This window comes from Megascapheus bottae, chromosome 5 (genome assembly GCF_031878675.1).
Source record: "Megascapheus bottae isolate mThoBot1 chromosome 5, mThoBot2.hap1, whole genome shotgun sequence".
Lineage (NCBI taxonomy): Eukaryota > Metazoa > Chordata > Mammalia > Rodentia > Geomyidae > Megascapheus > Megascapheus bottae.
This window is the reverse complement of record NC_143513.1, coordinates 41,451,729-41,478,448: the sequence shown is the minus strand read 5'-3', so window position 1 is coordinate 41,478,448 and position 26,720 is coordinate 41,451,729. Positions and strand designations below refer to the sequence as shown.

General features: G+C 38.8%; 1 protein-coding gene and 1 pseudogene across 6 annotated transcripts in view; one reads left to right on the top strand and one right to left on the bottom strand.

The window, feature by feature from the left end:
• Positions 1-22,490, top strand: part of LOC150063274 (uncharacterized) — a 49,083-nt gene extending 26,593 nt beyond the window's left edge. For 2 of the 6 annotated variants that reach the window (XR_016535518.1, XR_016535520.1), the window contains 4 exons: positions 13,416-13,561; positions 17,246-17,448; positions 21,892-21,993; positions 22,322-22,490. The gene's annotated coding sequence lies outside the window, so the exon portion shown is untranslated. Of the gene's footprint in view, positions 1-11,110; positions 11,166-12,762; positions 12,884-13,415; positions 13,562-17,245; positions 17,449-19,720; positions 19,914-21,891; positions 21,994-22,321 lie in introns of those variants that run through there. The other 4 variants (XR_016535519.1, XR_016535521.1, XR_016535523.1 and 1 more) reach the window with 4 other exon arrangements.
• LOC150063275 (proline-rich protein 11 pseudogene) lies at positions 15,692-16,562 on the bottom strand (annotated as a pseudogene).
• Positions 22,491-26,720: the final 4,230 nt, after the last annotated feature.

Sequence of the window (26,720 nt, the reverse complement as noted above, 5' to 3'; positions counted from 1 at the left end):
ATGGTCAGTCTTGGAGGCCCACAGGATTTGTTCAAAATGGAGCTCTAGTAAGAATACACTAGAATCCTAGGTGAAGCTTCCCTCTACTTCAAGGAGAGTAGGAAGCTGTCCTGTGAGAGAGATTTGAAGGAAGCTATGTTGTGCAGGAATAAGGTTTCAGTGCGAGAAGGTACTAAGGGAAAGGAAAAACCTAGCATGAAAGTATGTCACACACTAGCTTAATAATGACTTTACAGAGCCCTTGACAAGAGGCTCCCTCCCACAGTGGGTGGGAACACGCCCTTTGGCATAGGCGAGGACACGAAGCTCCTCCTGGTCACAATGCTTCCCTTTTTTTAATGATCTTAGACAGGTTACTTAACCTCTCTGAGCCTCAACTGCCTCTGCTGTGAGTGATAGCTAATGCTATCGTAATTTTAACTATCTTTAATTTTAATTGAGAGGTGAAATAATCTTCCTGAGGTCAGATACTTACCTGGTGAACGTCATGTACTCTGACTTAGATGCATCCATTGAGAGGGAGCACAGGGTTTGGAGGGTTGCATGAGTAGAAGTTAAGTAGACCACTAAGCTGGTCTTTTTAACTCCAATTTGATAAATAAATTTATCTGTTTGCCTTTAAGACATTCTTCTTGTTTTTTAAAAAAGCATGGACTTGTCTCTGGGAAAGATAGTCTACAGAAGTCTACACATAATACTGTCAGACAATGTGAACTTGTCCTGGGTCATCTTGCTTAATCCACTCAAGAAACTGTCATGTAGGAGTTCTTACTCCAGTTTCCCTCACAGGAAATGGAATCATGGAGAAGTAAAGAGACTTTCTCTAGATCACAGAGCTAGTCGTAGCATAGCTGGGATTATAAGTGTAAATCCCTACTCAATATCCAATGTGTTTTCTTTTGTACTACAGTTAGCTGTCATCCTGAATAATGTTTGAATAATCATATGGGTAAAGTAGGGTGGATGCATGTGTGTATACACAGAAAACTAAAACCACACTAAACCACAGATTTTCAGAATTCTAGATCTCAATAAGGTATTCTTTTCTGGGTGTCTGAATTTGTCACTTAGTTGGTCTTTGTCTTTCTGAGAAAAACAGATGATACATTTCCACTGAAGACAAATTCGGATTCAAAAACAAACTCTTATTTTGTCTTTGTTGGATCAGTAGATATGAAGCTCTCTGACCACTGAATTCACTTAGTTAAGTGAATGGCTTCAAGCCTTAGCAGCCACATATTAGGCCTGTTAAAACTAAGAGATAAGCGCGGTGGCTCAGGTGTGTAATCCTGGTCACTTAGGAGACTGAGATCTGAGGATCATGGTTCAAAGGTAGCCTGGGCACAAAAAGACCTGAGACTCTTATCTCCAATTAACCTCTAGAAAACAGGAAGTGGGACGTGGCTCAAAGGGAGGATAGTAGCCTTGAGCTGAAGAGCTCAGGGAGAGCGCCCAGGTGAGGTCAAGCCCAATGACCCACAAAAACAAACAAACAAAAACAAACAAACAAACAAACCTGAGATAAGATTTCAAATGGCTTTTGATAGTCTCTATCAACAGCATTCCCCACTGCGGGTTATCATTTCATCTCTAATTCATTCCCCTTTCACTGATTTTTTAAAACTGTTTTTCCCATCTGTTTGCTCATTCCCTTTAATTTCTCTCTATGTCTAGCAATTGTCATTCCCCATATGTTCACATAAAAAAATCTACATCTAAGAAGGGGAAAAAAAAACACAAAAAAAACTAGAAAAGTAAATCTCAATATTAAAGTGTAATTTGGTGTTAACACTTCCACTTCCGACCAAAATACAATCACAGAGACCAGATTTACATTCCCATTATAAAAACTAAAAAGTTTTCTTATAACATTGGTCAATGACAGGCACTGGAATATAGGAAATAAAGCAAGGAATAGTGGAGTATGTTTGGAATTCCAAGAAGACAGAGGTAGGGGTACCTGTGAGTTATATACAGACTAGCCTGGGCTATGTAGGGAGACTCAAAGAGAAGGGCGAAGGGGAGGAGCATGGGTCATTTCTACAGTTGACCTAGCTAGCTTCCTGACTGAACAAAGCTTTTGGGCCCTGGTAAAGAAAGGAAGGGAGAGAGGGAGAGAGGGAGAGAAGGAGAGAGAAAGAGATTAACTCACATGTCACTATTCACTGAATAGTTTTGTTTATAATAGAGCAGATAGGCAAATACTCCAATGCTCAATAATATATTAATAGATAAAAACAACAATAAAAATGACTGTTAATGCATACAACATTTAGAGAGAGAGAGAATGTCTTTTAAAGTGTTAGAGAAATAGCAAAGGGGCAAAAGGAACTTTTTTTTTTAACACAGACAGGGGACATTATATAAAATTACAAAATGGCATTCCCCCTGTCTTTAAAGATATTGTCCTATGTCCTACAGCTTTGCGAAAGGAACTTTTTAAAGGTGACAGAAATTTTAACCATGATATGGTGATGTTTACAGTGGTGTACACATATGTGAAACTTGTAAAGGTAAATAATTGAAGGAAATTTGCTTCCCAAAAGCTGCTTGCAATGAAAATAGTAGATTGACCCTTAAACTCAGTCAACTTTCTTAATGATACCTTGGTTTTAGGGAGGTTACAAAACCATTTAATGGCCAGGAATTGGTGGCTCATGTCTGTAATCTTATCTATTCAGGAGGCTGAGATCTGAAGATCGTAGTTCAAAGGCAGCTGAGACAAGAAAACCCATGAGTCTCTTATTTACAATTAACCAACAAAAAGCTGGAAGGGAAACAGAGGCCCAAGTGGCTTTTCATTGGCCTTGAGCTAGCAGCTAAGGAACAATGCTCAGGCTCTTGAATTCCACCCTGAATACCTGGACAAAAATAAGCAAATCCTTAGTGGCTCAAGATCAGCATGGTCTAAAAATAAAATAGAATCGACTTTACAATACATACCTTTATCAGAACATCAAGATGTATGCACTAAATATTTATAATTTCTCTTAATCAACTATAACTCAATGAACCTGAAAACATTTTTTAAAAAGGAAAAAGAAATATATTCTACTTCATTCGGGTAGGTTCTATTTCATGAATTGTTTTATATATTTATGTTGGATGTGTGTCCTTATACCAGATCTGATGAAGTGGGTAATTCTTATAGTACAGCAAGGCCAAATAGCCCAAGATAATGCACATTACTGAACTTTCGGACTCCATTGTTCCCAGGCTGTGGATAGGATATAGGTTTAGCCAGTCAGACATACTTGCATGAAATTTAGGAAGATAACTGTGATGTGCTGGCTGGCTAACTTTACATGCCAAGATATTTAGCTGCACAATTGTTCTGGGTATTTCAGTGACTGTGTTATTTTGGATGCTAACATTTGCATTGTTAGATATTAAAACAGATTGCCCTACCTCATGTGAGGGGTCCGCATTCACTTAGTTAAAAGCTCTATTACAACAAAGATCAACCCTGTCCTGAGTTAGAGAATTCCCCCTGCCTCAATGTGGCATCAATAAAGGAGACTAGTGAAGGAAAGTCATGGAGGAAAAGAAAGGGGACTTTCCAGGTAGGCCATGCCTGACGTGAAAAGCATGTTTGTTTGTTTGTTTTTTGTGAGTCATGGGGCTTGAACTCAGCCTGGGCACCATCCCTGAGCTCTTCAGCGCAAGCTACCACCCTCCCCTTGAGCCAAGCCCCACTTCCCATTTTCTAGAAGTTAAATTGGAGATAAGAGTCTCAGGTCTTTTTGTGCCCTGGCTGGCTTTGAACATTGACCCTTAGATCTCAGCCTCCTGAGTAGCTAGGCTTACAGGCATGAGCCACCGCACACGGCTTGTGAAAAGCATGTTTTAAAAGAGAAAGGAATCCAATGGTGCTAAGAGGTCAAGCAGAAGGGGGCAGAATGAATGACCCCTGGATTTTACATCATGGAGGTAGATCAGCAGCAACTAAGAAAGGTAGTTCCTTTTGCAGAGGGGAGAAGCCTATGTGGGATGTGTTCCACTTGAAGGAGGTTGGAACTGTAGACTGAGTAGACAGTTCTTTTATGAAATAAAAGGAGAAAAATGAGACATTTGTAGGGAAGAAGCTGGTTGGAGTATGGTCAAGAGAGGACGTTTTCTTAAAAGTTGAGAAATAGCATTATTGTAAGTGGAGGACATGATTTGGCAGAGGAAAAGTGTGTGCGGTGATGTTGCTGAAGTCTCACGTCCCATGAAGAGCTGGCTTAGAGAGGGATGGACAGTTCCCTCATGCTGAAAGAACACAGAATAGGTCTGGTTGAGATTATTGATACTCTCTTGGATGTTCTCTTCCTAGTAGTTTTTTTTTCTTTGGTTGTTTTTGGTTTTTTGTTTTTAGTGAAATCAGCAATATGATCAGATTAAAGGCAAGAAGGGGCTGTGAGCTGTGGAGTTCTACAGGAGGAGGAACTGCCACATAGTCGTGTACTCGTGTGAGCAAGTGGCCTGGTAACCTCCTTTAAGATCAGTGGCCTTGAAGATACTGTCCTGTGTGCTTCCCATCACACTGAGTGCTCATCCAGGTGAGAGGTGAGAATTTAAGTTGACGTTCTTCCAGTTTCCCTGTGCCTTTACCTTTGTCCCACGTGCCAGGGAGACTCCATTCAACTTGCTTGTTTATCTTTCAACTTCAGGCTCAACTGCAACTTAGAAGCCTATTAGGCTGAGTTAATGACTCCCTTCTTGGAGTTACTGAGGCACCACATGCATGCCTTTATTGTGTAGTTGCTATGTTACAATACTTTACTTCCCTGTCTTTCTAGCTAGTTTGGTCATTCTCTGAGGGTATCCGTTTGACAATATGCATTCCTGCTTGGTGCATGGCTCACAGTGGGTGTTCATTAATTGCCTTTTGAATTGAATTCCATGGAGGGAATCAATCAGCAGTAAGGGTTGGCTGGCAGGAGATGAAACATGGTGAAACATAGAGAAAGAAACATGGTGACATTTAGAACCAGGCATGGCTGCTCCAGGAAGAAGTGAAACTCCTTTCTCTCTCAGAAGGAACAGCAGCTTCCATAAGTACCCCTTTCTAGATGGGATGGAAATGGGCCTTGAACCTGACAGGAGTTCACTCACTCTTACGGTGTTGGCTTGAAAGATAAAAAGAATCATGTGTCTTGAAAGGTTTTCTAAATGAAAATATACTATATAATCCAAGGTATATATATATATATTTGCCAGCCCTGGGCTTGAGCTCAGGGCCTGAGCACTGTCCTTGGACTTTCTCAAGGCTAGAGCTCTACCACTTGATCCTCAGTACCCTTTCCGGCTTTTTTCTATGCAGGTGGTACCAAGGATCAAACCTAGGTCTTCGTGCATGCTAGGCAAGCACTCTACCACTAGGCCAAACTCCTGGCCCAAGGTATATATGTGTTTTTATAAAATTTAAAAATGTATTGAAGGCATTTGTTGTACTCAAACACAGACAATATACCAGGGGAAAAGAGAGGATGACTTAAAGGTAATGGAAGGATTATAATGTAATCTTCTCACTGGGCTTTTCTACTTTTCAAAATGTCTGTGGAAGATTTTAATCACAGATTCTTTCTGCTGCAGTGTGTGCCAGGGCTTTTTGTTGTCTTTGAGCCAAGAGTCCTGATGTGACCTACTTTGAAACCAGATAGCGTCACAGACAGACCAAAGTGCCAGCAGCGCTACAGGAGGTGGCGGAGGTGGCTGTGGATCACAGGTCTGGAAAAGTGACAATATCAAGAAGAGGCCAACCTTCTACAACATTCCAACACAATCAACATTAACAACTCCAATGCAATACACTGTTATTAGATCGTTGATGTTGACAGGATAAAGTATCACTTTAACACAGGTTCTGACTCTTACTATAAGATAATCACTCAGACCTACATATTTGTGCTAGTTCATCCTTAAGTTAAAAATTATAAGAAAAAATTTATTAGCATAAGTTAATTGGACAAAGAGGTTTCAATGGGAAATGCAAGCAATGTACTTTGTTCATGTTCACTGCAATTATATTACTCTTTCTTAACCCTTCTTGAACTTCCTCCCTCCCTCTAATACCTTCAGAGGTCTCATTTTTGTAAATATGTCTTTGTATACAATGCATATGTACCATATTCACTCTCAACTCTTAAGTTTCTTAAGGACCAGAACCTGCCCTCACTGGACGTACACAACCTCTGAACATCACTCATAATTCTCGAAGCCTTGTGGAACCTGTTTTTCTTTTCTTGCTGGAAACTTCAGAATTCTGGCACACTACTCCAACAACATTGCTTTGAAATTTATAACTTTCAAATTCCACACCCTTAACTTCCAGGTCTCTTTTGCCACTCGTTTCCATGGTTGCACTCTGTCTCTGTTGCCATCCAGAAGAGGACCAACTCCAGAATCTCAAATCTAACATCCTCCTCCCTCAAAAGAGCCTCCACTGATGCAGGTGTCTCTCTGTCCAACACCTCTTCCTTTTGCAGATTCCTAGCTTCTCTTCTTGTTTCTCTCAGACCATTTTTCCCCTCCTGGCTCTGTTTGCTTGCCTTCCTGTTTCAGTCTAGATCCCATGATGTCACTCTCTCAACTCTGCTGAATCTGCCTTGGAGACCTCAAATCCTGAGTATATTACCCACATCTTCAGCACTTCTCTCACTCACACATACTAAAATAAACTACAGCTGCTAGAAGAACACACTGCTGTTGGAGTCACTGCACTGTAACGCTATCATTGCTGTATCAACAGGACCCTTGGGCTCCTTCATAGTCTTAAGTTATTCTAGCTTCTCCTCCTCAGCAATTCTTTCAAACTTCAGCCATTCTTCTCAACTCCCTTTTCGCTCAGCCCCTAATAGCTACTGCCCTCAGTGCCCTCTAATATTCCTGCTATTGTCTTAAGGGAAAGCAGTATTCTAATTTTTTCCTACTTAATACTAAACTAATGAGTTTATTCAACAATCATTTTTGGCCTTGTGAACGCTGTGCTGTGTGCTTGGGATAAAAAAAGAACTTGAAATCATCTAGGAGAGAGGAAGAGAGAAAGAGAAAGAGAGATGTGATTATAATTTAACTCATATAATGATAGACATAATCACAGAACATTCAGATAGTGGAGGAGATTTCTGCTATTTCCAAACTTCATGAGAAAGATCTGATGTATCAGAAGGAACATTCTAAATGGGGCTATGCCGGAACTGATACAATGCTTTTGAAGACTTTGGATATTAGTCATGTGGAGTTGAACTGGGAAAGAGATATAAATGCCAAGGACTGGAGTCCAGTGAGCCTTGAGGGAGAGAAGGAGGGAGAAAGAAAGAATTGTATGTAAGTAAAATCATATAGTTGAATCCATCTAAAAGTACCCTCAAACTCAACACAGTGGTTCCAAATTTGTACTTTTTGTTCTTTATTATAACATGACATCATTATCTAATTGGTCATTAGAAATAAAGGATATTTCTTTGTTCTTCTATTCCCTCACTCCCATCCTTCATGAGTAATTAACTTCTGTTGATTCCATAGAAGCAACGTTTCTCAGGTGGTCTCACGATCTATCACCTCACTCTGGTATTCCTTCTATACTGATCATTCTGACATGTGCCAGTGATTATCTCTTATCATTCACTGGCCATTCCCCATGGCCAATATGAAAACTAATGTGCCTTATTATGCCATGCTTATGGGTCTTCCTCTCACATGTACATATTATGTAATATTTTTATATTGGTACATTATAGCTGCAACCTAAGGCCATATAGACATTTAGTTCCTTTATTTTTTTATTTTTAAATAATGACAGGCAATATTAATGTATTCTTCCACCTTTCTCTTGATTTTCTCTAGGATGATTATGATGCTAAAAATCTACAGGTTGATTTTTCCATTCTAACCTATTGATAGTTGGAAGTTACCTTAGTTGTCCTGCTTTAAGTTACGCTATTTCTGCAGCTTTATTTCCTCCTTGTTTCATTGTCTGTTCAGCTCCCCTGCCCTGCCCCCCACATTTACCATTTGTCCTCATCATTTGTCACCATCCTCTTCTTCTCTGTGCCCTGACTCTAAAATCTTTGTATTCACTTTGATTGGTGTCTTTTACACTTGTGTGCCCTTCTGTAGAAATTAATTTCTGTGAGGGTAGGAATCATTCAGTTTTTTCTAACTTCTAAAACCTCTTACAATTTCAGAAAGAGTGTGTTCAGCATTAATTGATGCTAGGTCAAATGAAGGAAGGAAGCAAATACAAAAGCACAAATCTTAGCCAAATACCCTGTTGCTTTTGAGTTTATCCCAAAGCAAAATGAAAGTTTTTAAATCTAACTACACTGTCCTTCCCCACCCCCACCCCCAACAAAAACCTAGACCACTTCACTGGATTCCAATAGTCACAATCTGAGAAAGTAAGATCTGTTAGGGTCCGTGATCAAAGGAACGAATCTGACACAAAAGCAGAAGTTGGAAGTTAAGTTAAACAGAGTTTTATTCTGTGCCTAGCATCGAGAATCATACTGACCTAACCGGTCAGGGCCGTCTCTAAGATGGGAGTGAGAGCGACCCTGCCTAATCTTACAGGCTACTTTTATAGGCCCCAGCCATGTGGTTGGGCTGGCCATACACAGGAGGCCAATAGAATTCAACATGGTTGATTGATGGCTGGGGAAACCACTGACACCTTTGCTGTTTGAAGGGGCCTCTCATCTCTGTGGGCTTCTGTCACACTGCTCTGACGACAAAGGAAAGGGAAGGAGTTTCCTGGCAGGCCAAGTGGGGTAAGGTGGGGAGGAATTGGGGAAGTCCCTTTCAAGATCTTGCTGAAATCTGAAAACTAGCTTAATTCATTAAAAATCCAGGCTTTATAAATATTAAAATAATTAAGTAGGAAATCATTAAGTTGCCTTCTTATATAAGCAAACTAAAACCTAACTCAGGTAAAAGGCCAAAACTAGGAAAACAACATGTAAACGTGGCTAATGAACTAAAAATCAGAAATTTCCATTGGATTAGTTCAAATATGGCTATGGTTCCATTTTAACCCATTTAATATTCTCTTTGCCTTTCTTACTTATTGATCCCTAAGAACCTTTCTTTTCCTCCTGCTCCTCTACAGAGCCCCAAATTACTTCTGTTTATCTCTTTCATTGAAGAGAGTTAACTTGTATATTGCTGGAATCTACAGTTGCCTTTTTATTGATTGATATTACTTACCACTGTGTTTTATTTTTTTTTTTTTTTCTTTTATCTGGGCCTAGGCGCTGTCCCTAAGCTCTTCAGAAGAGCTCAAGGCTAGTGCTTTACCTCTTGGGTCACAGCACCACTCCCCAAACGACTTCTGGTTTAGAGCTGTTGACAGTGCCCTAGAATAACAAAAGGATGACAGTCACTTAAAGTCCAAGTTGTACATGGAAGGAAAGGTACAGAAGGGCATAAAGTGGAGAGGAGAGTTGAATTCCAAATACATAATGGCATTTCATGTGATTCTCTATATATTTCCTAAGGAAAGTCATAGTTTTTCCCTATTTTTTTCAAGGTAATAGTTCAAAAAGAAATACTAAAATTTCATGGAGTTTAAATATATTCGGTGTCCTTTTCTAGACCTCCATTATTCTTCCCTGGATTAACCACCCTTATCAAGTTTAGTCTTCTCCCCATAATCTCCAAGCATATAAATATACTATATACATATGTATACATATACATACTTGCAAACCCATTAGCTTAAAGCCTAATTTATATCCTGTCATTAAGAGCTCTATTTTAGCTCATATTTACACGTTATTATTATTATATTGTGATAGGAACACATGTGAGACCCACTTCTTAAAATTTTAAGTATATAGTTCAGTGAGGCATTATTTGTAAACTTCTACATAATATATCTACTATAACTGCAGGATATTTATTTAACTAGTTTCTTGCTGATGAATAAGTAATTATTTTATTTTATTTTATTACTATTTTAAGCAATACTTTGGTAAAAATTCCTGTATATTTGTGATTAGCCCAAGTCCAGCAGAAGTAGATGGCATATCAAAAGCTTAACTGAAGAATTTAATAATGGTGAGACTATTTACACAGGTGCTGGTAGGATTAACACAACCAATAATAGACAGTTCAACCCTCAGGAATTAGCCACAGTGAGAAGCCTATTACCTAACAGGGACAGGCAAATACACAGTGTTAGCAAAAGCTGATGAGACTGTCGCCATACGGTGAAGAATGAAACGCTGCTATACCTACATCTATCTGATTTGGAGCAAGAATACATAACCCAACCGTTGTCTTCTCTTGGTTTTTGGTTCTTTGATAGTATTTCTTAGTCACTGAGTCCAAGTAGAAGCCTGAGCAGAAAGAAACCCAAGTCAGACTCCAAAGCTCAGAACAGGCTGAAAGGGCCAGAAATATTGAAGAAAGGGAAAGGGAAAATAATCCATCTGTTTTTGTTTGTTTGTTTTCTTGCTTTTTCTTTTTTCTTTTCTTTTCTTTTTTTGCCAACATGCCATAAATCTTTTGGACATATTCCTGGAAAAGGAATTGCAGTTTCAGCAGGAAGGAAAAAGTTTGCTAAATTTCCCTCTTCTGAAGTAATGCAATGTTTAGTCACAAATATGACTATTCAGAATCAGACTACATTTCCCTCACTCCCTTGCAAGAAAAACTGAGGTAGGAAGAAGTGTCATAGGGTAACTTCTGAGAAACCTTTTGAGCCTGTGATTCATTTAAATTTAAGCGAAACACGATAATGCTTTATCAGTCTTAAAGTATATACTTCTATATGATATTTGTTTGGCAGAAACATTAACTTTCAACATGCTATTTCCTTTCCTGTGTAGTGTAGCTGAACCTAATGTTAAGAAATATTGTATGAACATTTTGTATTTTTATGGAGGTTGCCAAATTTGAAGGCTGTTTTAAATTTAAAATTTTACATTGAAGTTTAAAATTGTACTCATACAATATGATTTAATATACATATGCATTATGTATAGATTGTCATAGTAATAAATAAATTAAATAACTTACCCATCATTATTCATGGTTTCCTCTCTCTCTCTCTCTCTCTGTCTGTCTCTCTCTCTCTCTTTTTCTCTTCTGCTGTTGTGGTGTTGGAAAATTCTGAAAATTTCAGCACCTCTGGATTTGAATCCCCGTTTCTCCATTTACTAGACATGAGTTCCTGAAAAGTATGTTAAGCTATGTTTCATTTTCTTCTATGGATAGATAACAATAGAATCTGCTTCAGTTTCATTTTTATGAGGAGTAAATTAACCAAAATACCTGAAATATATAAATCAATGTCTTTTGATTATAAAAAATACTCAGTAAATGTAAACTATTACTTTTATTATCACTTTTACCATTTTAAATTGACCTCAAAAAAATGTACCAACTAGTCTTTTCCATGTGAGGTAGTGGGTTTTTTTTTTTCCATCTCTTCCCTCATCTGTACCAGGTATTAGCTAAGATTATCTAAAAATGGGTAATGCTGTTTCATTTTATTTTAATTGCTTTCTAAGATCATGAAGTTGAATTTCTTTTCAAATTATTTAAGCCACATTTCTTTTCTGGTCAACTTCCAATTTGTGGTCCCTATTCATCCTTGTTGTGGCTTTTTTGTTTGGTTCTTTCAAAGCTCTTTAATGTACTAATAAAATTGGCCTTTGTTTGCTATGGTAATACAGATGTTTTCTTTTCATTTTCCTTTTTATTTTACTTATCCAAACATAAATTTTAAATATAATACAGTCAATAGTCCTCCTTATTTCCCATCAAAACATCTGAGTCTAACACTTTGATGCCTTCTTCATAGATTTTTCTCATTCTTGATTATAAAGCCCCATGACCAAAATTATATATACATATATACATATCTATATATATGAAAGACCTTTATGGTTCTCAGTATCATGTCTTCTCCTTAGAAGAGATAGTTTCACTTACATTGAAAGTCTAAAATTTGTCTGGTGCTGGTGGCTCATGCTGGTAATCCTAGATTCTCAGGAGACTAAGATCTGAGGTTTGGAGTTCAAAGCCAAACTGGACAAGAAAGTTTATAGGGCCTTTAATCACCAATTAACCATCAAAAGGCCAAAAGTGGGAGTGGAAGGCTCAAGTTGTTGAGTGCCCAGCTTTAAGCAACAAAGGAACAGCATCCAGTCTCTGGGTTCAAGTCCAAGTACAGGTACAAATTGAAAATGTAAAATGTATGAGAAGTTTAATCACATGTAATGAATACATAACATTATAATAAAACTCAAGATGATTCTAAGAAAAAGCATTTTAATTTTAAAAAGTCAGTATTTGAAAAATGCATTTGTTATAAAAGGTCAACTTTGTTACATACTAAATTTTCCTATGTGTTTGAGTCTAGTTCTGGGTTTTCTGTTATGATTCATTTATGTAGATTAATCACACTGCTTTGCAATATACTTTATTATCTAGTAGAGCTGATCTAGCTCATTAATTTATCATATTTTCAGATATCTTTCTGGCTAATCATAGATTTTCTATTTCTACAAAAATCTTAAAACCAGCTGCTCTGATTTTTAAAAGTTAATTAATGTTTTCTTGGGATTGTGGCAATTGTACATTTTCTTTTAGAGAGAAATAACAACCTTATAATATTAGGGCTTCCTATTCCAATCAAAGGAATAGTCACGCTGTTTTTCCTTTTTAGTGTCTCTCAGAAGAGTTTTGAAGAAAACTACATAATGTGTTTATGTAATTCTTATACATTTATTATTAATTTTTTTGCCAGCCCTGGGGCTTGAACTCAGGGCCTGAGCACTGTCCTTGGGCTTTCTCAAGCCTGGAGCTCTACCACTCAAACCACAACACCACTTCTGGCTTTTACTGAGTCTGTAGTACCAAGGAATCGAACCCAGGACTTTGTGCATGCTAGGTAAGCACTCTATCACTAGGCTATGTTCCCAGCCCCATCTTATTAAATTTATCTCTGCCTTCTTTTCTAAATTTTTCTCTTTCTCTTTCCTTTTTTCTCCTCCTCCTATGGTACCAATTATTTCATTTTATGGGCTGGGAGTTTGGCCTAGTGGTTAAAGTGCTTGCCTAGCGTGCATGAAGACCTGGGTTCGATTCCTCGGTACCACATACATAGAAAAAAAAAAAAGCTGGAAGTGGCGCTAAGGCTCAAGTGGTAGAGCTCTAGCCTTGAGAAAACCCAAGGACAGTGCTCAAGACCAGGACTGGCAAAAAAAAATAACAAAAAACCAATTATTTCATTTTTAAACTACAACTTTCTAATTGTAATATAATTGTGGATTACAGTTATTAATCATCTTTTTATGAACTTAGATTCTGTGATTAGATATAGAAAAACTAAAGAAAAATTTCTAATCTCACCTCCCTTTTCACAAATGTAAGGGTCATAGGTTGTAAGGAGATAAACTAAGGTGAAGAACTCTTTTTTTCAGAAGAGATCATAAAGGAGAACATGGCTTAGGAGAACAAATGAAGAGGAAAGGCCATTCTGAGGCTGAGAGATTGGAAGAGCACTTCTAAAGCATGCTGACTGTGAAGAGCACAAATAAGTGGTTAATATTGCTGAAACTGAACACAGGCAAGTTTGCAATGCTGGATACTTTCCATTCTTTTAAGTGATTGAATTAAAACTAGATAAAAGAAGCATTAAATTCTACTCAAGAAGATAGAAATCTACTTATAAAACTGAAAAATAATAGCATTTGGAGATAAGTAATGACTACTTTCTTGGGGAAAATATTCCAAATGAAATATCTAAAAATCAAAGCTAGCATTTGGGGGGGAAGGTGGCGTGTGTAATGGGGTTTGAACTATGGGCCTGGACTCTGTCCCTGAGCTCTTCAGCTCAAGACTACCACCCTACTCTTGAGCCACAGCACTACTTCCCACTTTATAGAGATTAATGGGAGATTAAGAATCCCATGGCTTTGTAATGCCAGGGCTAGCTTTGAATGCAATCCTCAGATCTCAGCCTCCTGAGTTGCTAGGATTATAGGCGTGAGCCACGCACCCAGCAAAGCTAGCATTTTAACAGATAATAACAGCAATGATATGCACTGGTAACTAAGTTGAAAATGGACTATGCAAATTGTGGGGGGGATAGGAGGGAAAAACTGGGAGAGAGCAAGGGAAGAGGTGACAGTGTCCAAAGGAAAGTGTACACTTTACCTTTGTAACTGTAACCTCTGTACATCATCTTTCTGCTAACAATAAACGAGATAATAACAGAAGAGAGCCTTTGATTATCAAAAATCTATGCAATTATGTGAAGAATAAAATAGGAGTGACATTTGAGAAAATGTGAATGGCTAAGATTGATTTAAGAAAGCTGATGTGCAAATAACAAAGGAAAAAAATGTATAATTCAAGAATCTCCTCCAGTAAATATTCAGGGGTCAGCAGTTATGAAAGCTGCTTAGGAAACTTTATTTCAAAAACCTAGCATAACATTGATATTTAAGAGGCAGTGATCAAATCAGGAGCCAGATTGCCTGGACAGGGTCTATTTAACAAACACTTACTTCATTCTTGCTGAGTGCCAGGCAAGGACCAGAGATTTCACAAATATGAATTCATATTCACATGTGAATCGTCCTAACATTCTGTGAGGGAGCAGTAACTATTCTTCTGAATTTCACAGATGAGCAAGCTGAAGAAGAGGGAGTGAAGAAACTGGCTCCTCAGTGTTACACAGGTGGCATGCAGAGGGATAAAGATGCATAAAATGCAATCCTGACGCATGTCAGCCCAAGTTCAAACCTGGGCTTGCTCATGTACAATGTTGCCAAGACATCCAATCCATTTTGATTCCGTTTCCTAAAAGAGAGCAAAGGATACATTTTTTTAAAAAAAACATCATTCTAAATGATGAATACAGTAAAAGAATTATCCCTCCAGCCATAACCCAATTGAGTTAAAGTTGGGAATGCAGGGATTCTTAATTCACTTTATTTTAGGCAATGACAGCTGGATAAGAGGAAATACATCTACAATGCTAGTTCCTTGGTTTGGGAGGTATAAATAGGAGGATCCTGGCTAGAGTACACCACAAACAAAATATTTACTCTATCTAAAAAACAGGCAAAAAAGTGCTGGGGGTGTCGCTCAAGTAGTAGAATTCTTCTCTGAAGACCTGAGTTCAAATCCCTATTCTATCATATACATACATACATGCATACATACATACGTCTAACAAATACAAAATATAGAATGCAAATATTTCAAAGGATTTTTGCTGTATCATTTCTAAATTAAAAAAATAAATGTAGACAGTGAAGGACAGCAAATTTATCCTAAGCATGTGATTATCTGTATTAAGGAAGCATCCAACATCACCTTACCTGGAAATGAAAGTCTCCACTCTAGACATAAAAACCACCTGGAGGGCCTTTCAAAATTATTGATGCCTGAGACCTAAAGCTAATGAACTCAGGCTCTCAAGGGGTAAGGACTCTAGTAATTAAGTAGAAATTGCTGTTCTAGAAGAATGAACAAAATTCAGAAATTTATCAGGATACATACCAAGGCCATTTTTATGAACACTATTTTGGAAACTCTGATAATAAGCCAAAATTTGAAATAAATAAGAGATGGAAATATCATCCAAGAGGAGACAAGAATACTTTCAGTATTGCAAGTTAAAAGCTTGCAAGCTTTTATTTTTTTTGGGGGGGGGGTGGTGATTGTTAACTGTGTATTTTGTGGATCCCTACATGAAATCAGATAGATCTACCTCAGTTTTGTTCATCGAAGCTGCTTGTAGAAAGTGGTTGAGTCTGAGTTGAAACTTTTTCCTCAAGGCCCACGTCATTACTGGGGTCAGTCCAGTTCCTGTTTCCATATTTTCTTTATTAGTAAGAGGGATTCCTCTTGGGCTCCTTTCCACATCAACTGTGTAAACTGTTATATGCATGGGTCTTTCTTTTAATGGTTCAGCCTGAAGTGTTTTAGTAGCAGTAGACTTTCTGAGCAGCAAAGGTGCTAGTGGTGGTGGAGGAGGAGGAAGGGGAGGAGGGGGAGGGGGAGGGGGAAGAAGATGGCTGACTGGCTTTGGCCCTGTGGAGGGGAGTGCTGCCTGGGATTCACCAGGGGTAGCAGGAGTGCAGGCAGAAACATTAGTGAGTGTACCACTCATGTGACATGTTTAACAGTGGCCTGGACAAGAGTTTTCTGGCACAGTCTTCAGTGTTTCCTGAAGCTTGCAAAAACTCGTTTTCCAAAATGCATAATTGTTTTTTCAGACTTTGAAGTTCTGGGTGGTAGATTGGAGATGGGAAGATGGTATCTTTCGGTACTTCTAAACTCTGGGCTCTGCAGCTTTGGCACTAACTATATAGATACCATGCTTTATTTGTCCAATGTTTGATTGCATCTTTGATGCTGGGAAACTTCAAATTGCAGGATGGTTTCAACCAGTTTCTACTTTGGGGTATGTCTGTTGAAGAAATAACTACTTTTTCGGATGAAGGTGGTGGAGAAGGAGATGTAAGCTTGGAATGGAAGTGAGAGGATTTGTTCTTCTTGAGTAATCTTTTGGCTTTGGCTTTTAGCCTTCTTCTTCGCTGTTTGTCCTGGGGCATGATTTTAGTCTAAAGGATTACATGGAGTCTGGGTAGTGGCCTCTTCCAAGCCATAAAGAAAAATTCAAAATTAAGTTCTTGTCATGGAGAAACCAGTCATAGGCCTAGTCCCCACATGATTACTTTTATTTTTATCTTTACATAGTTATGTACATAAATTGCCATTCAACAACAAACTGCATTCTGAATCTTGACCAATATCATCCCTTTTTTAAAAAAAAAATGAAGATTTTTAAAGAGAATTTATTCATCTACAAAGTGAGTTTTCCATTGCATCAACAATACAAATTAGGAGATATGATACTAATGGCTTTATTCTAAATATTAACAGAGAAAAAAATATGTGGACCCTGGGTAAAGGATGTCATAAAACTTGGTTTTGATAAGTTTGGATCAGTGGCTTTCAAACTGCATTCTCGAGTCCAAGCTGAAGGTAACCTAGGGGGCAGTGATAAATGGGGTTATAAACCCCCAACTGGCTTTAATGGAAACAATTCCATTTTGGGGGTTTTTATTGATTGCCTGATGCATATGGTTTTGCTTAAAGACCAGCTTCAGCCACTAGGAACAACTTAATGTTTAAAACTCTCAGGCCTAGACCAAATTTTCCTTCAGAATATTGAATTCTCTTTGCTGTCCAATGGAAGTCAGTTCACTCACTCACTCCTTCTATGTTTATCAAGTACCTACAACATCTGAAAGTTACCAGCATTTTCTGAGCATCAACTAGATGCAGCCACTGTGTGCCGAGTTCTTCCAATGCTTCACCTCACATAATCATTGCAAACAGAAGCTTGAGGAAGGTGTCAACCCACGTTACCATAAGGAACAACATTCTGAATTCACCTGGATACCTTGGCTCATACACCCTCTGTGCAGAAGAGAGGTAGGTCTTAGAGGGTAGAAGACATGTTTGAGCCAACGAAGGAAAGATGGTGAATAAAAGGACCCAGGTTGAAATTCTGTTATCACAAAACACTGCTTGGTAGACCATTTAACATCCGAGATATACTTTCTCTGGCTGTGGAAGTTTTTAGAATTTCTCTGCCACATCATTTATTATTTTGAGGGTGGCACTAGAGTTTGAACTCAGGATCTTTGCTACTTGACACACAAGTGCCAGTAGACAATGCCTCTGGGGTTTTTTAAAATAAATGCATTTTTATTGTTACTGTAAAGATGATATACAGAGAAGTTGGTTATATGAGTCAGATAAAGAATACAGTTCTTTCAGGACAATGTCAGCCCTTCTTCACTTCCTCCCAGCTTTTCCTTTCCAACCCCACCCACAGGTTGTATAGTTGATTTTCAACATAGTGTCCAGTGAGCATATCTGTTGCCGTTTTTCATCATTTGTCCCTCCATTTCTGTGCACCCCCTCTCCTCCCAAACAAGACAAAAGGAAAAGAAAATGAAAGCAGCAACAAAGGGGAAAAACTTATTGTTTTCATTTTTTAGAGTTCATTTTGATAAATATTATTTTATATGGTCAGATGCATATTGATATTATGCTTTTGTGTTTCTCTTCTAAAAATATCTTCCTTTGGTCTCACTGTATGCAAATGCTTAGAGACCTATATAATTTATGTCCCAGTGTTTTCTTTTTAACATCCAGTGTTAACTTGTAGATTTATCAACACATTCTAGCGACCACAATGAGGGAAACCAGGAAACTTAGGTTTCTCTGAGTCTTTACTCAATAAATTTTTTCCAAGACTTTCCATTTCTTTATGGATGGTACAATATCATTCTTTCTGATGGATGAGTATAATTCCATTGTGTATATAATTTTCTTGATCCATTCATCTACTGAGGGGCATCTAGGCTGATTCTACATCTTGGTTATGAGAAACAATGCTTCCATGAACAATATCTCTGTTCTGAAGTGCAAAGAATGGAAGCAAGTAGCCTAAAAGGCCATTCTGATAAGTGACTGCATTAGCCTGAAATTAGGCAAGACACAGCTTCTCACACTTGATGGTACTTTCTGTTACAGTTATTGATACACAACTGTGCCAGGGCCTGATCTTTTTGTTTTTGGGTTTATATTGGGGCTTGAACTTAGGGCCTGGGCACTATCTCTTAGGTTTTTTTTATTCAAGGCTGGACACTTGAGCCACAGTTCCACTTTCAACTTTTTAGTGGTTAATTGGAAATAAGAGTCTCACATACATTACTGATAAGGCTGGCTTTAAACCATAATCCTCAGATAGCAGCCTGAGTGTCTAGGATTATAGATGTGAGCTACTACTAGCATTCAACTTTGGGCCTGGTTTCTTTAACACTACTTCATATTTATTTTGCAAATATAATTTTTTTGTTTATCCAAGGAAACTACTACCTTATATTTTTCAATATATATATATATATATATATATATATAAACTATCCACTGCAGTTGTAGGTTCATAGAACTGAGTCAGTAAGTCCTACCTTATGGTACCAGTACCAGAAGTGAGGACCCTAGCACATCCTAAGATTCTGCTAAAGGGAAAGCTCCACGCCATCTTCCTTATAATACGACCCAGTCGGATTATGGAGTACAGTCTTCTGATTAAACAGTAATACAAAACAGAAAACGTATCATGGTTTATGAAATAAATGTTACTTTTAATAAGATCTTTCCTCATTTGGAGCCTGCATGAATTTGAAATAAGAATATAATTCAAGAATGTGAGAAATGAAAGGTAATCAGATGATAGATCTTGTGTCCCAAATAAGACGTCCTAATTTCAAAATTACTCATGTACTAGAAGAACAGAATAAATTCTCATCCTAATTAAGAGTTGCGGGTAAAATACCAGTAAAAATGCAGAACACGCACCCAAATTTTGATCTGGAAATAGATTATTAGCATTATAATTTATGCAAATAGCCTCCCCTATTTATGTGAAAGTAATTTGTATCTCCTAGTCTTATACTATTACATAAATAGATTATAAACATGTGAGGGGATTTTATTTTCTAACTGAAATCCTACTTATTTAAAGAGCTCAGTATTATATCACACAAGACCACGTGTTAAGGTTTGGTAGGAGTAAGATAAGATTAAAACCAAGTGGAAATTCCCAATATTGGTCATAGTGTTGTCATAGAGGGAGAATGGGCATAATGTTCTCAAACATTATGGGAATATCGGCATCCCTGACTGAGGAGTTCCATCTCCAGAATTCTCACTTAAGTTGGTCTCAGCTGGGGCCAATAATTTCCATGTGTAAGGAATTCCCAGGTGCTGCTGATGTCCTTGAGATTGGCACCACAGTTTCAGTAGCTGGACAGGAGTGCTGGTGTCCCAGACTGAAAGGACTACGAAGTGTCTGGACTCGGTTACCAGGGCCCCATCTCCTCCCGGTGAGTGGGTACAAGTCATGTGAGGTGGTCTTTGTTAAGGCTTTGTCTTTCCTCATGGCAGGTGATCTAGGAATCGTGTCAACCAGGGATTTTCATGGTATTGATTCACTTGTTTGCTGGCTCTAACCTGAGTGAAGGGAGGCCTATCAGAACAAATCCTACAGGAGCTTTTTGTCTTCAGCCCAAAACCAGACTGAGATATTTGCAAGCATCCCTTTACCAGAGAACAGATGTTTTTGTTTTGTTTTCTAATTTTTTCTTCCCACTGAGTTTCCAGGTTGTTCCTTCAGCTTATATGCTGTGTTGTTTTCTGTCAATTATTACTTTTTATGAACTTTTTTTCTTTTTTTTTTTGCCAGTCCTGGGCTTGAGCTCAGGGCCTGAGCACTGTCCTTGGACTTTCTCAAGACTAGAGCTCTACCACTTGAGCCTCAGCACCACTTCTGGCTTTTTGCTATGTATGTGGTACCGAGGAATCGAACCTGGGTCTTCGTGCATGCTAGGCAAGCACTCTCCCACTAGGCCAAACTCCCGGCCCTTTTTATGAACTTTTTAAAGATTTTTATTGGTGGTTATTTGATCTCTCAACCTGGTTCCTTAGCTCACTGAAAGTTTAGCTTTCTTGTGTAATACATTTAGTAGCAATGGGCTCAAACTTAGCCTTATTTGTCAAGTGGCTTCTCAAACTCAGACTTCTTGTTTAAATACTCAGAACTGGCTGAAGCCCTGGGTTTCTGATACCTTGCAGTTTCTTCTGCTCAGGATTGTATTTATGTGTCATCTCATACTAGATCTTTTCAAGCAGGAAGCATTTTGGGATATTCTGAAATATAGCTAAAATTAGTAGTCTAGAAGTAACACTGACAGATTGAAGAACACAGTGATGATACCTGTGCAGCCCAAAGTTCAGTGTCTGCCAGACAGGAAATTCTTGGTGAATATTAGTTACCCTTATTGTAATATTTACATACTTAGATCCCAGAGGCTTACTAGTGGCAGAAAGAATGAATGAGATAATATAGGAAGGAATAGTGACAAGAGGATCATGGGAAAGATTATGATAACAAAGATTATGCTAACTGATTAAGGATCTATTGTACATTCTTAATTAGACCCAGAAAAGTGACCAATTAGATTGAAATTCTTGATGGAGAGCTTGTGAATTCAGGTTGAGCAAAATATAATTGCCAAAACTTGGCAAGTAAACTCCATGGCATGACCCAACTGACCAAGATGTCACAGGGGCTGCGAGCAGACTGAGGACATGCTCCAAAATTAAAAAGGATGCAGAAACTGGCTTTGATGAGATTATTCCTGAGGGCTATCAATTTAGTGAAACTAAATAGAAAGTCTTTCTGTAAAAGTCAGAATATTTCTGGAGGTGACTGAAATCGAGTTAAAACCTCTTTCTTTTGTAGTGTGTGTGTGTGTGTGTGTGTGTGTGTGTGTGTGTGTGTGTGTGTGTGGTGGGGTTACTGGTACTGATGTGCATCAACTCTTCCAAGAAGCTTAGTAAATGGTTTCCAAGGCTCAGAGGACAGATGCATTAATCAATAGTTTCAAAGAAGCAAGGCTCCCCGCAATAATCAGGAAAGACATCTGTCAAATGGTGAGCTGCTTGATGCGAGCAGAAAACAGTATCAACTTGCCAGATCAAATGATTCCAGAAATCTCAGTGCTGGAGATGCCTCATGCTTCATGTCCCTCTTGATATGGAAAAATGCAAAGAGAAGCAATTTAACCACTATCAATGTTCTATTGTTACTTTTTATTGCTTTGTTTTGTTCTGTCTGTCTCTGGGTTCTTATCTTACTTTTTGTCTCTATTTTGCTCTGTCCGTCCATCTGTCAGTCCGGCTGTCCGTCTGTCTGTCTGTGTCTCTGTGTCTGTCTGTCTGTTCTCTCTGTCTGTCTGTCTCTCTTTCTGTCTTTCGATTCTCTGTTTCTAAATGTGTTACAAATGTGTATGTCTCTCACAGTTAAGGATTCCGGAAGTGGAATGTGTATGTCTCACAGTGAAGGACTCCGGAAGTGAGACTAGTTTGGGATGTGATAGGTGAACATTGGAGCAATAACCGGGGGTAAGTGAAGTCAAGGGCCTGCCTAGGATTCCTCTGCCCTTCTGTATTTTGTAATTACATGGGGGGTGACATAGTCTCTAGGAACACAGTCCCCAGACCCCCCAGGATAAGTAGGTTAGATTGTACTGGAGTATGGATCTACCCTCCCCCACTTAGGGAATGACTGAAGCCCTAGAAAGGGAGACTTGCTCTCGGATGCAAATGTAGGGCACCGTCCTTGGCCTAGACAGCCTTCCCTTCTGCTTCTGCCTTTGCCATCAGAGAGGCTTTTGTGCACTAGAGATAAAGACATACACCCCACACTCACTTGGAATTTTGTTTTCTCTAGAAACAATGGAATAAGTGAGACTGAATACAGAGAAGAAACTTCAAGGACACTGCAGACTAAAATATGTTCTGTTTATTCATCTAGAAAAAACAACTATCAGAAATAAGTCTTTGTGAGGAGTTGCTTTCTGACTCACAAATGGATGGTATATAAATAGAATTTAGAACTCAGCCCATTTGAAAACTGGGAAAAATTGTCTTTTCTTTCAAAGTGCGTTACTCTAAAATCCCTGCTTGGACCGGCTGGCTTTGCTCTTGTTAGGAGAAAGAGGAACTGCTTTGAAATTAGGAAGAGTTGTTGAAATGTAAGGTTTTGTCTTAAACTGGTTTCTTTTCAAGATGGAGTTAAACACCCCTCAAACTTCAAGAAGTAGAGGATGTGGGTATATTTTGAGATTTTTTTGTATACAGTTAATTTTATTTCAGTCACCTTATATAAATATAGTCACCCTATTCAAACTAGCCAACCAGCAGAAGGTTGTGACTCTGAGCTCAACCAATCTGAGCAGAGGGGCGGGCCTGCTATCTTAGGGGAACAGCCAGCCTGCTCTATGTGCTGGCTTGCCAGGGTTTTGGCTAGTGGCACACCCTTCTGCAGAAGCTGAGACAATTGTTTTTGTGCCTATCACTGACTCCAGTGGTTCTGGGAGTACAGCAAAGAGATGCCCTTCACTGATGCACAGTGGACATTTGCTATGATAATATCTGACTTTCTGTGACATAGATGGCTCGTTATCTTCCACTTCCATAGTAATCACTTAAGCTAAACACACAGCCTTTCCAAGTACTGATTTTCTCTCTGAGTCTTCCTGTGGCCAGATGCAAGTTGGTCAGAATGGTGGTTTTGATACTGCTTGATAGTGCACAGATGTGGTGTGCCTTACAGGAGGGCTGAGGGGGGAGTACTCTGTTTTTGTTTCCTCTATCTTGATGCTTGAAATGTAGGTCTTGGCTCAAGGGATCAAGGTATCTACAGCAGGACACTCAAAAGAAGCCTGGGCTCCTGGCAGCATGAGCCATTCACTCATGAATACCTTTCCTGGATATTGATATTTGAAAAATAGGCAGCAATTTTGTTTAATGTACTGTTATTTGGGGAGAGGGCTTGCTGTCACTCACAGTAGAACCTAATTCTGATTAATAAACATGTATTATAACTTAATACTGTAGCCCTTCTATTTTGGTATTAACTTAGGAGCTACATTTTTAGTTTTGTAAATTAGCCTTGCTAATTTACATATAATGCATGCATATATCTGTTTATTAAAAACTAGTTCCATGAGTAAGGTCTTTGATGAGAATGCAGCTTGAATACTAATTTTTGTTATGAATTTCTTTTAATTGCTAGGAATCCTGGAAAGAGTTATCAATTTGGTGAGGATATTGATTCTTTTGAACTGATCCTTAATGTCAAGAAAAATGTGAATTCTTGATTCTTTTTCCCCTTTGGGCTTTTTAAAATGTGTAAGTAACTTGAGGGACTGGTGTGATTGAAGGTAGAATAAAACTCCCAGAGTTACTGCGTAAAGCAGAGAAGCAATTTTTAAGTATTCCACCTGTATCCGATAGCAATTTCTGGGGCTGTCTGTGTTGGATGGCCTTACATTGCTGGTGGTTGGCTGTCTGTCAGCTGAGTCAATAGGTGGTGGAGCCAGGGGTCTTTTATTATCCAGCAGGCTAGACTGCGTTTGATTACATAGTGGTGGCCTGGTTCCAAGATAGAAATACTGCAAGGTCTCTAGAGGGCTAGGCTCAGAACTGACACAGTATCTCTTTGAACACGTTCTGTGCCAGAGTGTTAGTCTAGATTCAAGAGCTGGGGAAATAGACTTCAGTTTTTGGTAAAAAGAGCCAGTGACACATTGCAGTGGGTGTGGATACAGGGACCATGGGATGAAGAATTGCAGCCATTTTATGTAGCCAGTCTAACTCTGTAATTCTTGCTTCAAAAACTCTTTGATCATGGAGATTAAATTGGATAGGATATATCCAAGAAGACAAATCAATTCCTGTCTGGATTAATGAGGAGAGGGGAGTAGTTTTGATGTCTTAGTTGAGTCAGAAGATTATAGCTCCAAATCACTGTCATCTTTTCTAACCCCTCTTTTAATTTACTCTCTTTCCACTCAAACCACATCATCCAGATAATGACAACCAAGAGATTTGTATAAGAGTAGAACTGATCGTTATTGGGACCTTAGTATTCATTCAGCTAAAATTTGCGAAACTAGCTCTCTGCTAGATTCAAAATGAGTTAATACTCAGTTCAACACCTGTGGGGCCATGGGAGAGAGGCAGGGAGGGAAGGAGGGAGGGAAGGGGGAAGGGACTAAGAGGAAGAGAAACAAGCTAGAACAAGAGGGCACAGGTAACAAAAGCATACACCAGGAAGAAAGATGGCACAGGAGTATGCCCAGTGGAGACAGAGAGAGGGGTGGCATTTCCAGTATCCCTCACTATGGTCTTTCATAATAGCCTTATATACTGAGCATTGTGACATTTAAGAGTGTTGACTATAGGTGTTAAACATACAAGTGTGTTGACTTGATCCAATACTTATTCAGGCCCATACTTCCCCACACTGAAAAACAACTTTCCTAAACCTGTTCAAGCCAAATTGTTTTTAAGAGACCCGGAGCATGTGAGGAGTGTTTATTATTAATGAGGCAAAACTCCCTGTGCTAGGCACTGGAATACAGAAATGAACAACTGGACCAGGAAATCACATTTGGATACATGCTTATTAAGCACTCATTACAGACCAGCCGGACCATATACCAGCACCTTGTCCTCATTATCTCTCTTAATTTTCATGAAAATTCTACAAAGTAGGGGTCATCATCATACAGGCAAAGAGCTGAGAGGAGCCACTGGGTGATGAAGCAGAGGTTTAAACCCAGGCACATGACAGAAGATCTCCTCTTCTCCATCCCTGTGTAGACAATTCTACTTGAGCCTCAGAGACAAAACTCAGCTTGCAGATGTATTTGCTTTGGCTCATACATGCCTATGTTTTACAAAAAATATTAATCAGAATTACTTAGGCTCTTCAGGTCAACAAAGTAGCCACAATTGCCTATCCTTCCAGCTCCACCCTGATTCTTCGATTGCTGGCCTGAGAAGGTCTTTGGACTTAGATTTCTACACATTTCTTTTTTTTTTTTTTTTTTTTTTGCCAGTCCTGGGCTTGAGCTCAGGGCCTGAGCCCTGTCCTTGGACTTTCTCAAGGCTAGAGCTCTACCACTTGAGCCTCAGCACCACTTCCGGCTTTTTTTCTATGTATGTGGTACCGAGGAATCGAACCCGGGTCTTCATGCATGCTAGGCAAGCACTTTAACCACTAGGCCAAACTCCCGGTCCCGATTTCTACACATTTCTGCGATTTTTATAGGGTAATTTTGTATATCATTCTGTGAACTGCAGTCCTTAGATCTCAGCCTCTTGAGTAGCTGGATTACAGGCTTGAGCCACTGATGCTCAGCTTTCTTGATTCTCAGCTTCATTCACTATACCTCTGATGATATCTTCTTTTGTCTTCTTATATTTTTTTATTTGTCTATTCTAGGGCTTGAACTCACTCGGGGACCCATAGGACTCTTGTTCAGCTTGGCTTGCCTTCAGTTGGCACTTTACTTCAGGAGCCAGTCTGTCTGGGTGGGTTCTTCTGACCAGGCTGGCTTTGAACTGTGATCTTCCAGATCTGTCTCTGAGTAGCTAGAATTATAGATGTGAGTCACCAGCAACCTACTCTTAGATAACTTCTTTATGACTGAATATACACATACACACATACACACACACACACATGCACACACATGCACACAATTTTCCTCCTTCCCATTCTGATTTAGCTTCCTATCAAGACTTTTATTTTTCTGTCTTTGACCCCTACAGCTCACAGTCTGTGACTGTGGCTGATATTCCTCAAAATGCTACAGTGTGAAGAGAAAGTGAAAACGAATATCATAAGTAAATTCCTGAAAAGTTAAAGCCTTTAAAAAATCCAATATATTCCTTCAGAGTTCAAATGAAGCTAAGTAAACAAAAAGACAGAAGCTCAAGACTTCTGAACTTTCTTCTCCATTAAAATGGCATTAAGGAGAAATACGAAGTTTGATGTGTTTGAGGTGCATCCTGGTAGGAGGTTTTAGACTTTGGGGGTATACCTTGGAAGGGAGTGCTGTCTCTCCCTTTCCCTCTTCTTTGTTCTTGACTCTCAGCAATTGGCTTTGTGCTACTCTTTCCTCACAGTGATTTGCTGCCAGAGGCCCAAAGCAGGGAGGCCTATAATCATGGGCTATAGCCATGGACTTAAAGAGTCAAATAAACCTTTTCTTCCCTATAGGTTGATAATTCAGTGTAAGTACTATATGCTTGTGGCAGCAATGGCAAACTGACTG